Raw genomic sequence first — 12,015 nt, forward strand, 5'->3', positions numbered from 1 at the left:
TCTCTCATGTCCGTTTGCCAATTTCTGGCGCCGTTACCCGAAAGGGATTGACAACCCCTTTGACATGTCAGGTTGCCAGTATTTGTTATTTGTGTGTAGGTGCTGTTTACGTACTGTTGCTTGGTTCTCCTACTGGTTCGATAACCTTGGTCTCATTATTGAGGGAAATACCTACCGTCGTTGTGCTGCATCATCCCTTCCTCTTTGGGGAAATACCGACGTAATCTAGCAGACATCAAAAGGAATTTCTGGCACCGTTGTCGGGGAGACATCACTAACACCTACCAGGTTCCTAGTCACAAATCTCTTCTCCTCGCAATTTACAGTATTTGCCATTTGCCTCTCGTTTTCCTCTCCCCCACTTCACAAAATCTTTACGTTTTATTAGCCCACTTTTTCGTTTGCCTTTTTCTCGTCAGATCTCTTGTTTGCTTGTGTTGCCATGTGTCCTCTATTTGCTTGCATCTTCGCTTGCTAAAAATCTATTGATATGGATCCTCATCCACTTGCTTATCTTTTTAAAAGATCCAATTATGATGAACCAATTGCTAGTGAATTGAGTTCACTAGATTATCTTTATGAAGTTTTGCTTGAGATTCATGAATCTGACAATTGTGATAAAGTGTTAAAATAAGGAATTTATAAAGTGATTCATGATAGTTGTCGGATCACGGGTTCCGGCAAAACCCTTAAGGTTCGAACACTGGGGTGCGCGCAAATATTTCCTCCCTACTGATCCACGTCCTAACTAGCTAAGATCTCAAGAACGAACTTGACGAACTCACAACACAAGGGACACAAGATTTATACTGGTTCGGGCCACCGTTGTGGTGTAATACCCTACTCCAGTGTGGTGGTGGTGGATTGCCTCTTGGGCTGACGATGAACAGTACAAGGAGAAGAACAGCCTCCTGAGGTTGAGGTGTTCTTGTGCTCGGTGTGTGGCTAAGGATTGGCTCAAGATCAGATGCCTGAGGCTTAGTTGCCTCCGAATGAGTTGCCTCCTACGGTGGTGGCTAGCCCTATTTATAGAGGCCCTGGTCCTCTCCCCAAATATTGAGCGGGAAGGGAGCCAACAACGGCCAATTCGGAAGGGGATAGCTAGTACAGCTTATCTTGACAAAAGTAGTCTTCGCCTGCAAAAGGCTCTGGTGGTGACGCCGCCTTGGGCTCCATGGTGACCTCCGTCTTGTTGTCCTGCTGGTCTTGGTCTCGTTGCACCGATATGGAAACCTTTGCTTGATGCCTCGGTACTCCGCGCCTGCGCTTGCCTCCTTTAGCACCAAAGAGGAAACGAGGACGCTGCGCACGCTGGCGCCCGCCTGGTCTCGATCGTCATGGCTCACGTCACGAGAACCTCGCGAGGTTTGCCTCGCCTTGATCTCTCCGCTCCTCGCGAGCCTGCTTGGCGAGGCCGCTCCTGAGGAGGTCTTGCGTCGTCCGCCTCGCGAGGCTTGGCCCCTCGCGAGGGTCTTGAATGCCTTGTCGATGAAGATGGGCCGTACAGGCCTGCTAGCACAGCCACCCCGTGGGCCGCAGGCAGGCAAGTCTGGGGACCCCCGTTCCCAGAACACCGACAGTAGCCCCCGGGCCCAAGGCGCGCTCGGGCTTGGCTTCGAGGCAAAGCCAAAGGTAAAGTACGGAGCGCCGCGGGCCCAATGGCCTGCGGCCTTGGTCGACGCGTGGCGGTTGATTGGACGTGGGCGTCTCCGCTTCCCCATGCTGCCTCGGCAACTGCCCGACTTGACAAGTCCCTGCGACATGCAATTAAAACCATCATTACCTGTGATCGTGGGGGGCGCTAGTTGGCCTTCTCCTGCTATAAATGAGGAGGGGGGCAGAGCCTCCGTCGCCCATTTCTCCCTGTCCTGTTTGCTTCTTCCTCCTCGATCCTCTGCTAGTAGCCATGGTGCCCATCCGAAGGTTTTCTGCTGCGGAGAAGGGAAAGACTCCCCTCGACGTGCCGACGCCGCTCCCGCTGAAGAAGAGGTCAGTTCACCGCCGTGACGCAGCGGCGATGCAGGTGGTGATGAGGCCTTGGTGCGAGCAGCCTCCTCCAGGGTATCCGCTGCCCTTGTATGCCCAAGCCGGGGGCTCGGGAGGAAGGAACGACGAGCATCGGTGCGCGCGCCGTGGCCAAGGTCGACGTGCCGCGGCGACGCGCGCCGTCGCTCCTGGAGTCCATGCGGTGGACTCCTCGCACGAGCTCGTGCTGTGGGCGGCGATGCCCCCAAGCTCTTGGATCTGCTTCCCGCAGTTCTTCTCCGACATGATGCCACCGAGGGGACCCCTCGAGCTCTGGTTGCAGCATGCTGACTGTGATGCTCCGGCGACCGGAGCAGAGGTCAAAGCAGTCCCCCCGGCAAGATCTTCATGACCCGCGGCTGGGGCGAGGTCGCGCGGGTTTGCCGTGCGGAGGGCGCCCTCGCGATCCACTTCGAGTATGACGGCGCTTCCACGCTGTTCTTCAAGGTCTTCCACACGGAGGGCCGCCGCTTGGAGTGTTGCCCTGGAGGGAAGCGCCAGGATGATGCGCGCTCCGCTCGCGGCTCCTCCAGCAGCAGCGACTCTTGGGAATCCAGTGGTTCTCCTGAGCTCTACGAGACTCCGGAGACGAGTGACGACAGCTACGTGCCCCCGAGTTCTTGCCGCGCCCGGAGCAGGGCCGCAACGCCCGGCCGCCGCTGTCGTTGATCTGGATGGGGTTGGCGTAGGCCTCTCGTGGCCCACTGTTGATGATGGCGTCCGCTGCGGGGGCATGTAGATAGGATTCTCCTAGGTTCTCGTCTTTTGTTCCCTGCGAGGAATCAAGAAGTACCCCGTGGGGGCATGTAAAGGGTCTGTAATGTCTTTTGTTGATATTATCCTGGCTATGGAAATCTGTGTGCGCATGTCCTGTTCAGGCTCGGTCTCCCCTTTCCAACCTCGCGGCGGCTTGTTGCTGTACGCTGACAGGTCCCGGTCCCTAGGCAAGCTACAGCCGTCGCTGGTATGCCAGGTCGCGTGCCGTGTGTCGGTGTCAAAACCGGCAGATCTCGGGTAGGGGGTCCCGAACTGTGCGTCTAGGATCGATGGGTAACAAGAGACAGGGGACACGATGTTTACCCAGGTTCGGGCCCTCTCTATTGAGGTAATACCCTACTTCCTGCTTGATTGATCTTGATGAATATAGGGTTACAAGAGTTGATCTACCTCGAGATCATATGTTGTGGTCTAAGACCTAAGGGTATGATGAGTAATGTCATAGTGATCTAGCATATATCTATCAACTAGCCTAGCCTCGGTTTATATAATGCACCAGAGGCCTAGGATAACAAGAGTCCTAGTCGGATACGCCGGTGGGGAGGAGTCCTTGTCTTGAGCACCAAGTCTTGTGGAATCTTCCTCATGCATGTCATCGGCTGTCCGAACTGGCCCATGAGTATACGGCCATGGGGGTCCTTGGCCCAATCTAACTGATCGGGAGACGACGTGGTGAGTACCCCCTAGTCCAGGACACCGTCAGTAGCCCCCTGAACCGGTCTTCAAGTTGGGATGCTCCTCGATTCTTCCACATGTTCTTCATCTTCGGTCGTCGGTCTTGAAAACTGGTTCAACAAATCATCTCATCTTCGATCTTGAGGATCGCCGAAGTGAATCCAGAGAGTTTGCATGTCGGGTATCCGAGGAACCCCTTTAAGTTATCGGCCTTTATCAATGCCTGGTTATTTTTATGTCGTGCCTCGGGTTTGAAGTGTTGCCCGTGCGGTGGTGTCCTCTTGCATCCGAGCTCCAACGCCGGACCACATTCAAGGTATCTTTTGCAGCCGAGCACCAACGCTGGACCGCTTCCGAGCTCCAAAGCCGGAATGTATCCGAGGTCCAACGCCGGACTGTATCCGAGCTCTAACGCCGGACTATGTCCAAGCTCCAACGCCGGACTATGTCATAGATCACCTTGGTTCAAAAAAGTTGAAGGAGTTTAGCCGAACTTAATGCCGGAAATGCTCTCTATGGAGCCAGCTACTGGCGCCCGAGCTTTATGCCGGACTGCTTCCGAGGTGGTGCACCACCCCGACTACGGGCTGATTTTTTGTGAATATTTTTGATTGGTGCAATTTATTCTCTGCCGAGATATATATCCAGTAGCCCTCAAGGTGTGTGTTGGTCTAAAAACTGAGATGCACCTGAAGGATGACATAAGACCGCTGATCCCAGTAGCCCCTGAGACTCAGGTTGACTCGCAAAATCGGCCTGAGGATCAAGTCCTAGCTCAGCAGGACACTTCGGGACACAAAAAGCGGTGTGCAAAGTCCTCGAGACTCAGGTTGGGTGCGGCTGACCAACCTGAGGATCATAATCTCCTCGAAAACTATATTGCACTTAAATTTTCTGCATTGGATTGCCAATGTAGTAGCCCCCGAGACACTGGTCGGCTGGCAACACCAGATCAGGGGATCGATGTGCCCCTTTAATATTTATAAATAAGGAGCGCGAAGCCCAATAGCCCCCGAGCCTTAATGTGGGCACGGGTGGCCGAATTAAGGATTGATATCCGGAGTAAAATCACAAATTATGTGTAATGATTCTATGTATCCAAGTACTTGACATCATTAATGCTGGGATCTGCATTGTCCAAAACTTTGTTGACAGACCATCGGCTTCTACCTCCTCGTCCAGTAGCTGGGGAGTGTTTCTCCTACTTTATTAAGCCTTTATAAGGGCAAAGGTTTACGGCAAACAAGGCAATCCAGTCATACGGTTAATAAACAAAGGTACGCGGAGAGATATGTTGTATTACTTTGTAATGTAAGAAACATCTTCCAAAGAAAATAGTCCCTCTATTGGTTCCTTTCTTTGGGTCGTCATGTTTATCATGATCATGAAACCTCACCTCCGATCAATGTGGGGGGAAAATATTGAGGATTTAGGTCGGGGAAAGTTCCCGAACTCTAGGTATTAATGAACCAAAATTTTCACTTCCGTCGTTGCCGACCAATGTGATCCTTTAAGATTGCTAGCTTTCGGCTTCACCCAGTCTGAGGTACTAACTCGGATGACCCGGTAGTAACAATCACAGAGGTGCTCCCTTTACCGCTTAGCCGAACAATCGGGAACGTAGGGGTAAGCACAGGAGCCAGGCAACCTCAGCTTGACCAAAATCTTAATTCAAATTGATGCATATTTATGGCTTTGTAACAATAATTATGGAAGGCGGCCCTCGTATATTAAATACAAACACCAATGATATATTTATTTTGACTCTGTTGCGACTGTTTATTAGTTGAAAGTGGCCCATCGTCGGCTTCCACCCCCTTGTAGATGCTACACAGGGTGTTTCCGTAATAACAAAACAACCCTTAGCTGACGTCTCGGTGCCCGAAGGCGGTTGTGTTAGCGGAAACGAGGCAATCAGATATGCGGGCTTTATAACTTTCACTTAGTCATAGGAGCTTTAAACTAGGGAAGCTAGCCATGAGCCCTCGGTTAGTGTTCGGCGACAGCCGAGGTCAAGCCGTAAACACTTCGGCCAATGTTATGAACGGCCCGACATTTAACATGGGGTGACCTCTATCGATCTTATAGTTTAACACAGTCATCGGATCGCTGCCAGTTTGCCCTTATTGTGTCTGTCAGTTTTCGGCTTCCTCCACTAAGGTGCTTTAACCATGCTAGCCGGAAGCACAATCACAGTGGTTCTCCCTTTGCACACCTAGCCAAACAAAGCGAAACGTAGGAGGCAAGCACAGGAGCCGGGCAACCCAACTATTGACCGAAGACACAATTCGAAACCGATGCATATATAGCAATATCCGAGAATATTTTTGCCGAATATCTAAAGATGTCCGGCGTTGCACTGCAAGACTTATGTTGGAAACATACAAATAGTTTAAAAGTGCCACAAGCTTGGAAAACCAAAAAACTTCAGTAAAAACTTGACGTCCGAACTAGATCAAGTGTTCGGTGCCAATCCGAAAATTGGCCTTAGAAAAAAAATTGTGCTTCTGTCGTGCTTTAACATGACACATCCTATCTCAAGACTTAAAGCGGGTCAGCCTACGGCTTCAACCTCCTGTCCCAAAGGCGGAGTACTTCTCGTTAGGCCCGTTTAGCAAACTAAACTCTAGCGGCTTTGAGAGAGAAACTAGGCTCCCCGGCTATTGACCACACACTCGCGTCAAAAAAAGGAGTGATAGAAAAAGACTTTTCAACAACTAAGAAGGAAACACTTATTATAAAACGGCTCATGTAAATTTTAAGAGCCCCCAAGTGACTTGGGTAAAAGAATTTTATGTATAACGATTGTATGTACCGAAGTACTTATATCATATCTGTGTTCGCCCGAACTTTTAACACGTCTTAACCGACCGTCGGCTTCTCCCTCTTCGGTCAAGGGCCGAAAAGTGTTATGTACTCCACCTGTCGAGAATATCGACGGTGTTTCTGATAACCAGGCAATCAGGCCATAAGGCTCTAACAGACAAAGCGCGCTCAGGGAACTTATGCTATATTACTGACGAAGTGTAAGAACCATCTTCGAAGAAAATAGTACCTCCACCGATACCTTTCTTCGGTTGCTCATTGTTACTATGAGACTTGTGCAATAGATTTTTTGTACTCATGAGTTCCGTTGTGTGCCAACCATGATTGAAAACAATAAGAGCGCTAGCTTTTGGCTTCACCCAGTCTGAGGTCCGAGCTCGGATGACCCGATCGTGACAATCGCAAAGGTGCTCCCTTTACTCCCTAGCCGGACAATCGGGAATGTAGGGGTAAACACAGGAGCAAGGCAACCCAGCTTGTGGAACACTTAAGTCACCATGGTGCATATTGTGGCGTAATACACGAACAGGGAACGAAGCCGTATAAGTATAATCATATGCAAGAGGAAAGGCTTCATAAAGGAAGCCCCCAAGTAAACGGGGTATTTGAATTTGTGTGTCACAAACAAAGTTTTGACAAGGAAGTTTTTCACATACAACTTTTTGCCAAAAAATTATAATGCTTTGGTCGAACCGAACAAAATTTAAAGTTGAAAATTCTAAGCATAAAAGCGACTTAGCTGGTTAATGTGCTCGGTGTCGATGCACGGCCCGAGCTTACGGCGGGAAATGGTCCCAGCTCCCAAGCCGGTCCCGAGGTGGCGGAGCGAAGAGCTCGACACTCCGAAGTGGCGACATGGCACGACCAATGCAGGCCGGCAGTGTGACGCCAAAGTCCCCGGCGTGGGTTAATGAAGTGATGATGAAGCCCTCTGTCCAGCCGAGGTGACGTGGTACGTCAGTACGCCGAGGTGACAGCACTGCCCGACCCGGATCCTTTACCAGTGCACAGAAAATAGTGCAAACCAGAGATAATAGTAATAAAAAAAATTGTTGCATAATTAATAATTTATGCAAAGTGAGTACTAAAAGAAATATGGCCTGTGCGTCGAATGCTCGATGAGGTAGAGCTCTCTCGGCGACGCTGAAGTCCCCGAGGCAGCCGAACACGTTGGTATGGCAAGACAACCAACAAGGTGATCACGCGAGCCGATTTACGCCGATTGGGACGACGGCGCCGGCTTGCCGAAGAGACCACGTGACGCAGTCGAAGTCCATTACCTGCACATGTAAAATAGTGCAGGCCAACAATAATAATATAAATATATAAAAATCCTCGCATAATTAATTTACGCAAAATAATTTATTTAAAGATATGTGGCCCGGCGCCGAAGTCAATGTTGATGCAGGGCGTCGGCGTGATGCGGTAAAGGCATGGCAAAGCCTGAATTCACAGGTCGGTCCGAGTTCCGGATGCGGCGTTCGCCGGACTATGTACGGAAACTGACCGAACCACCACGCGACTGTTGTTAATGTGACCACCGTTTCATAGACCTGTGTACAGATGATGGAACAAACCAGAGTAATAATTACTTGGGGAAAATAAACCCAAACAAGCAAAAATTGCTAGGATTAATAGCACCTGGTTTATTTGTTGGCAGTCCGAAGAAAAGTGACTCCCAAAATTGGGACTCAATCCGCATACCCATTGCCTGATGGGCGTGAAGCGACGGCATGGCGATGGCTGTAAAGGTTGGCTCGCCGAGGCAAAGCCCTCGGTCCAGCTAACGTGACGAAGCTGGTCGGTTGACGACGCCGAAGTCTCCGGAGTAGGTTGATGAAGGGATGGCGAAGCCCCCGGTCCAGACGAGGGGATGGAGCAGGTGTTGAAGTAGTTCGGCATGATGGACATTGGCTCGATGAAGCAACGGTGCGGCCATGCCGATGCAGGTCGTAACTCGTGACGTGGTCAATGCTGGCTTGATGAAGTGACTGTATGGCGATGCCGGTGTGCCCGATCCGTGTAATCCGTGGGGCGGCGATGTTGGTGATGATTTATCTTTTGCGATGCCGAACTCTTGTTAGGCTTGCCGAGATGATGATCCAAAGAAGTTGAGCTCGGATCAACAAAGCGACGACGTGTCTAGCGCAGGTCGACAGCCGTAGAGCAACATTGTCGAGCTGGTTTGACACCGGCCCGATGGTGAAGAGTGCCTCAGAGAAGGCTTAAAATTTTATGGGCACGTGTTAAGAACAACGCACAATACCCTAGAAGAAAATTCCTTTTAAAAAGGTTGTCCAATATCGCGTTCATAAAGAAACATGAATTCTGGTCGGATCCGTATTCGCGCAGAAAACAGATCCGAAAAGTGATGCACTAATCGGAAGGTTCCCGGAGTTTGGACGGTCGGATCGAGCTCAAATTTGAGGGGTGGTAGATATGGGAATTCTGCAGCCGATCAACGGTTGGATATTCCAAAGGACGTCCGAGCTAGGTGCTGGAGACCACGCCCTAAACTCGTCCAGATTCCCATCCAGACTCGACAGGCCTCTAGTATATCATAGATCACCGAAAATTACTCCATCGGAACGCGATGAAATTTTACAGGGTTGCTATATAATCAATTCCGCACTATTCCACCGAAGCAATCGTCAAACTGACGCTCGAGGAGGTGGTGGCAGCAGATACAAGTTCACTATTCCGAAAAACAGCACGGTCGCCCAAGGGCAATGTTGATGTTGAGCCCCCGAGCTCCATGGATGATTCCTCCATGATCTTGATAGAGGTCGGAGTTGATGTTGATGAAGGCCCCCGTCCGAACATGCCGGCGTGATCTCGGGTAGGAGATGGAGCACGGTCCTCGGTCGAGCCAAGGTGACCAGTCGAGCCGGCGATGAAGATGCCGGCGTCGCAATTGATCTGCGGGCGAGCCATTGATCCTTTGCCGATCACACAGCGGAACTCTCAATGAAAGCACCATTGTCGGTGTCAAAACCGGCAGATCTCGGGTAGGGGGTCCCGAACTGTGCGTCTAGGATCGATGGGTAACAGGAGACAGGGGACACGATGTTTACCCAGGTTTGGGCCCTCTCTATCGAGGTAATACCCTACTCCCTGCTTGATTGATCTTGTTGAATATAGGGTTACAAGAGTTGATCTACCTCGAGATCATATGTTGTGGTCTAAGACCTAAGGGTATGCGGAGTAATGTCATAATGATCTAGCATATATCTATCAACTAGCCTAGCCTCGGTTTATATAATGCACCAGAGGCCTAGGATAACAAGAGTCCTAGTCGAATACGCCGGTGGGGAGGAGTCCTTGTCTTGAGCACCAAGTCTTGTGGAATCTTCCTCATGCATGTCATCAGTTGTCCGAACTGGCCCATGAGTATACGGCCATGGGGGTCCTCGGCCCAATCTAACTGATTGGGAGACGACGTGGTGAGTACCCCCTAGTCCAGGACACCGTCACCGTGGTCAAGGCCAGGAGGTGAGCGGCCCGAGGTCCAATAAGAGCTCCTGAGGGGCGATGCTCAGGGGGTCCCCTTTAGCACTCAAGCAGCCGTGGTAAGGTAAGAAAGGGAGGCGGCGTTGCCATAACAGGTCTGTGGCGAGCTCGGTTCCTAGGCTCCAACGATTAGCTGGTCTGAGTGCGGGACTTATCTTGACGATTCGGGGTTGATTCCTTGCGATACGCCGCGTTGCTGCGCAGGTATCCGCAGCGTAGCTGGGTCGGGCCCATACGAGTCCCCCCCTCTCCCACGCTCTCCTTCGTGCTCTACGTCCTCAGGTCCCGGCCCTCGAGCGAGCTCAGCCGCCGCTAGTATGCCAGGTCGCATGCCGTGGTCAAGGCCAGGGGGTGAGGGCTGGAGAGCCAGTAAGAGCTCCTGAGTCGCGATGCTCAGGAGCCCCCCTTTTAACGCGCAAGCGGATTACATGGAAGAAGTGGGGGCTCCCAGCGCCGTTTGCTGTTATCCTCATGAGATTCCTGCAAGCCTGCACAAGGAGGAACACATTTTGCCATTATGGTTGCCAGTCCGCCGCCGGCTGCTCCTCGAGGAGACGAAGGCACTGAGGGCCTGGTGAGGTGACGTGCGTGGGGCATTCCGTGAGCCAGAGCTCGACCGCTCAGGTTTGTCGACGTGGCAGGGACGGACCCGTGTGCCAGCGCCGTGCCGGCGTGAGTAGCCCCCGTGGGAGGTGACGATTGAAGAAGTAGCAATCATAGGCAGATTAGGCATGGAAAGCATACTGGCTTAAGTAAATGCAAGGGAGATACATGCCACTGGGTCAGGCCCGAGCAGCTTGGGGATGATGCAGCCCGAGGGGCGCCCCCCAACAAGGTAAGCTAAAGACATAAAAAGGGATACATGCCACAGGGACGGACCCACGCGGCCTGGGAATGATGCTGCCCGTGGGGCGCTCCCAGCTAAATGAACTTGGAAAATGTCACCTGGTTCTGTTGACGAAGGAGAGTTGGGGCAGCTGAAGGTACGCGGCGAAGGGGTTGCTCCTCATGAGCCACGGGGCCCTGAGCCTCGGGAGGCTCTGGGGGTCCTGGTGGTTCCTTGAGGGCCGTCTCCATCTCCGTCAGCACAGCGTGGTGCCTGGCCTCCTGAGCCGCCAGGATGCTCCGCAGGTTGCGCAGATAGGCGGTCGCCACGCTCGGCAGGCCAAAAGGCATGCGAACGTAGCTGTGAGGTGGGCCCTCGCAGCGTTCCACGCGCGAAGGCCAGAGAAGCTCCTGAGAGGCGGCTCTGTTGAGCCCTGGGACGACGATACATACGCGCAGCCCGGCATCCTCGCCTGGATGGGGAGCTGCGCCCGGTGAGCGGCGGCCGCCGCGCATGGCCTTTGCATCTTGCAGTTCCTGAGTGGTCTTGGTGATGAACTCTTGAACTGTGGGCGCTCCTTGCCATGTGTCCTCCTGAGGGAAACGTGCCGTGAAGCACGCCTCCAAGTGGTGCCCAAGCGCCTCTCTTGTGATGTTGGCAAAGTCTGAGGCCCTCCAGAAGAGAGCCCCAAGCCCTGCCCGAGAGGGACACCGGGCGCGCTTTCCTATGCGATGGAGGGAGGCACCCCAGGTGAGGGCGCCGATCCTGACGAGGCACCGCTTGCCTGAGACCCCGCGTGGTGCTGCTGCTTCTTCTTCTTGGGGATGGCCTCAGGAGGGCGCTCTCCCTTGCTGCCGGGGTCGTCGGTTGCTGCAGCTTGGAAGGCACGCTCGAGGGAGCACACCGCATCTCTTTCTTCGCACGGGACCGTGATGATTCCGCCACTTCCTGGCATCTTGAGGACATTGTAGCCGTGATGGGTCACTGGCGGTGTCAAAACCGGCGGATCTCGGGTAGGGGGTCCCGAACTCTATGTCTAGGATCGATGGTAACAAGAGACGGGGGACACGATGTTTACCCAGGTCTGGGCCCTCTCTATGGAGGTAATACCCTACTTCCTGCTTGATTGATCTTGATGAATATGAGTGTTACAAGAGTTGATCTACCACGAGATCGTAATGGCTAAACCCTAGAAGTCTAGCCTGTATGACTATTGTAATGTGTATATCCTTTCTGGACTAACCCCTCCGGTTTATATGGACATCGGGGGGATCTAGGGTTTACATGGAGCCGGTTACATGAGAAGGAATCTACATAGTCGGTTGCCAAGCTTGCCTTCCACGCCAAGGAGAGTCTAATCCGGATACGGGTACAAT

The sequence above is a fragment of the Triticum aestivum genome, chromosome 5D (assembly GCF_018294505.1).
Source record: "Triticum aestivum cultivar Chinese Spring chromosome 5D, IWGSC CS RefSeq v2.1, whole genome shotgun sequence".
Classification (NCBI taxonomy): domain Eukaryota; kingdom Viridiplantae; phylum Streptophyta; class Magnoliopsida; order Poales; family Poaceae; genus Triticum; species Triticum aestivum.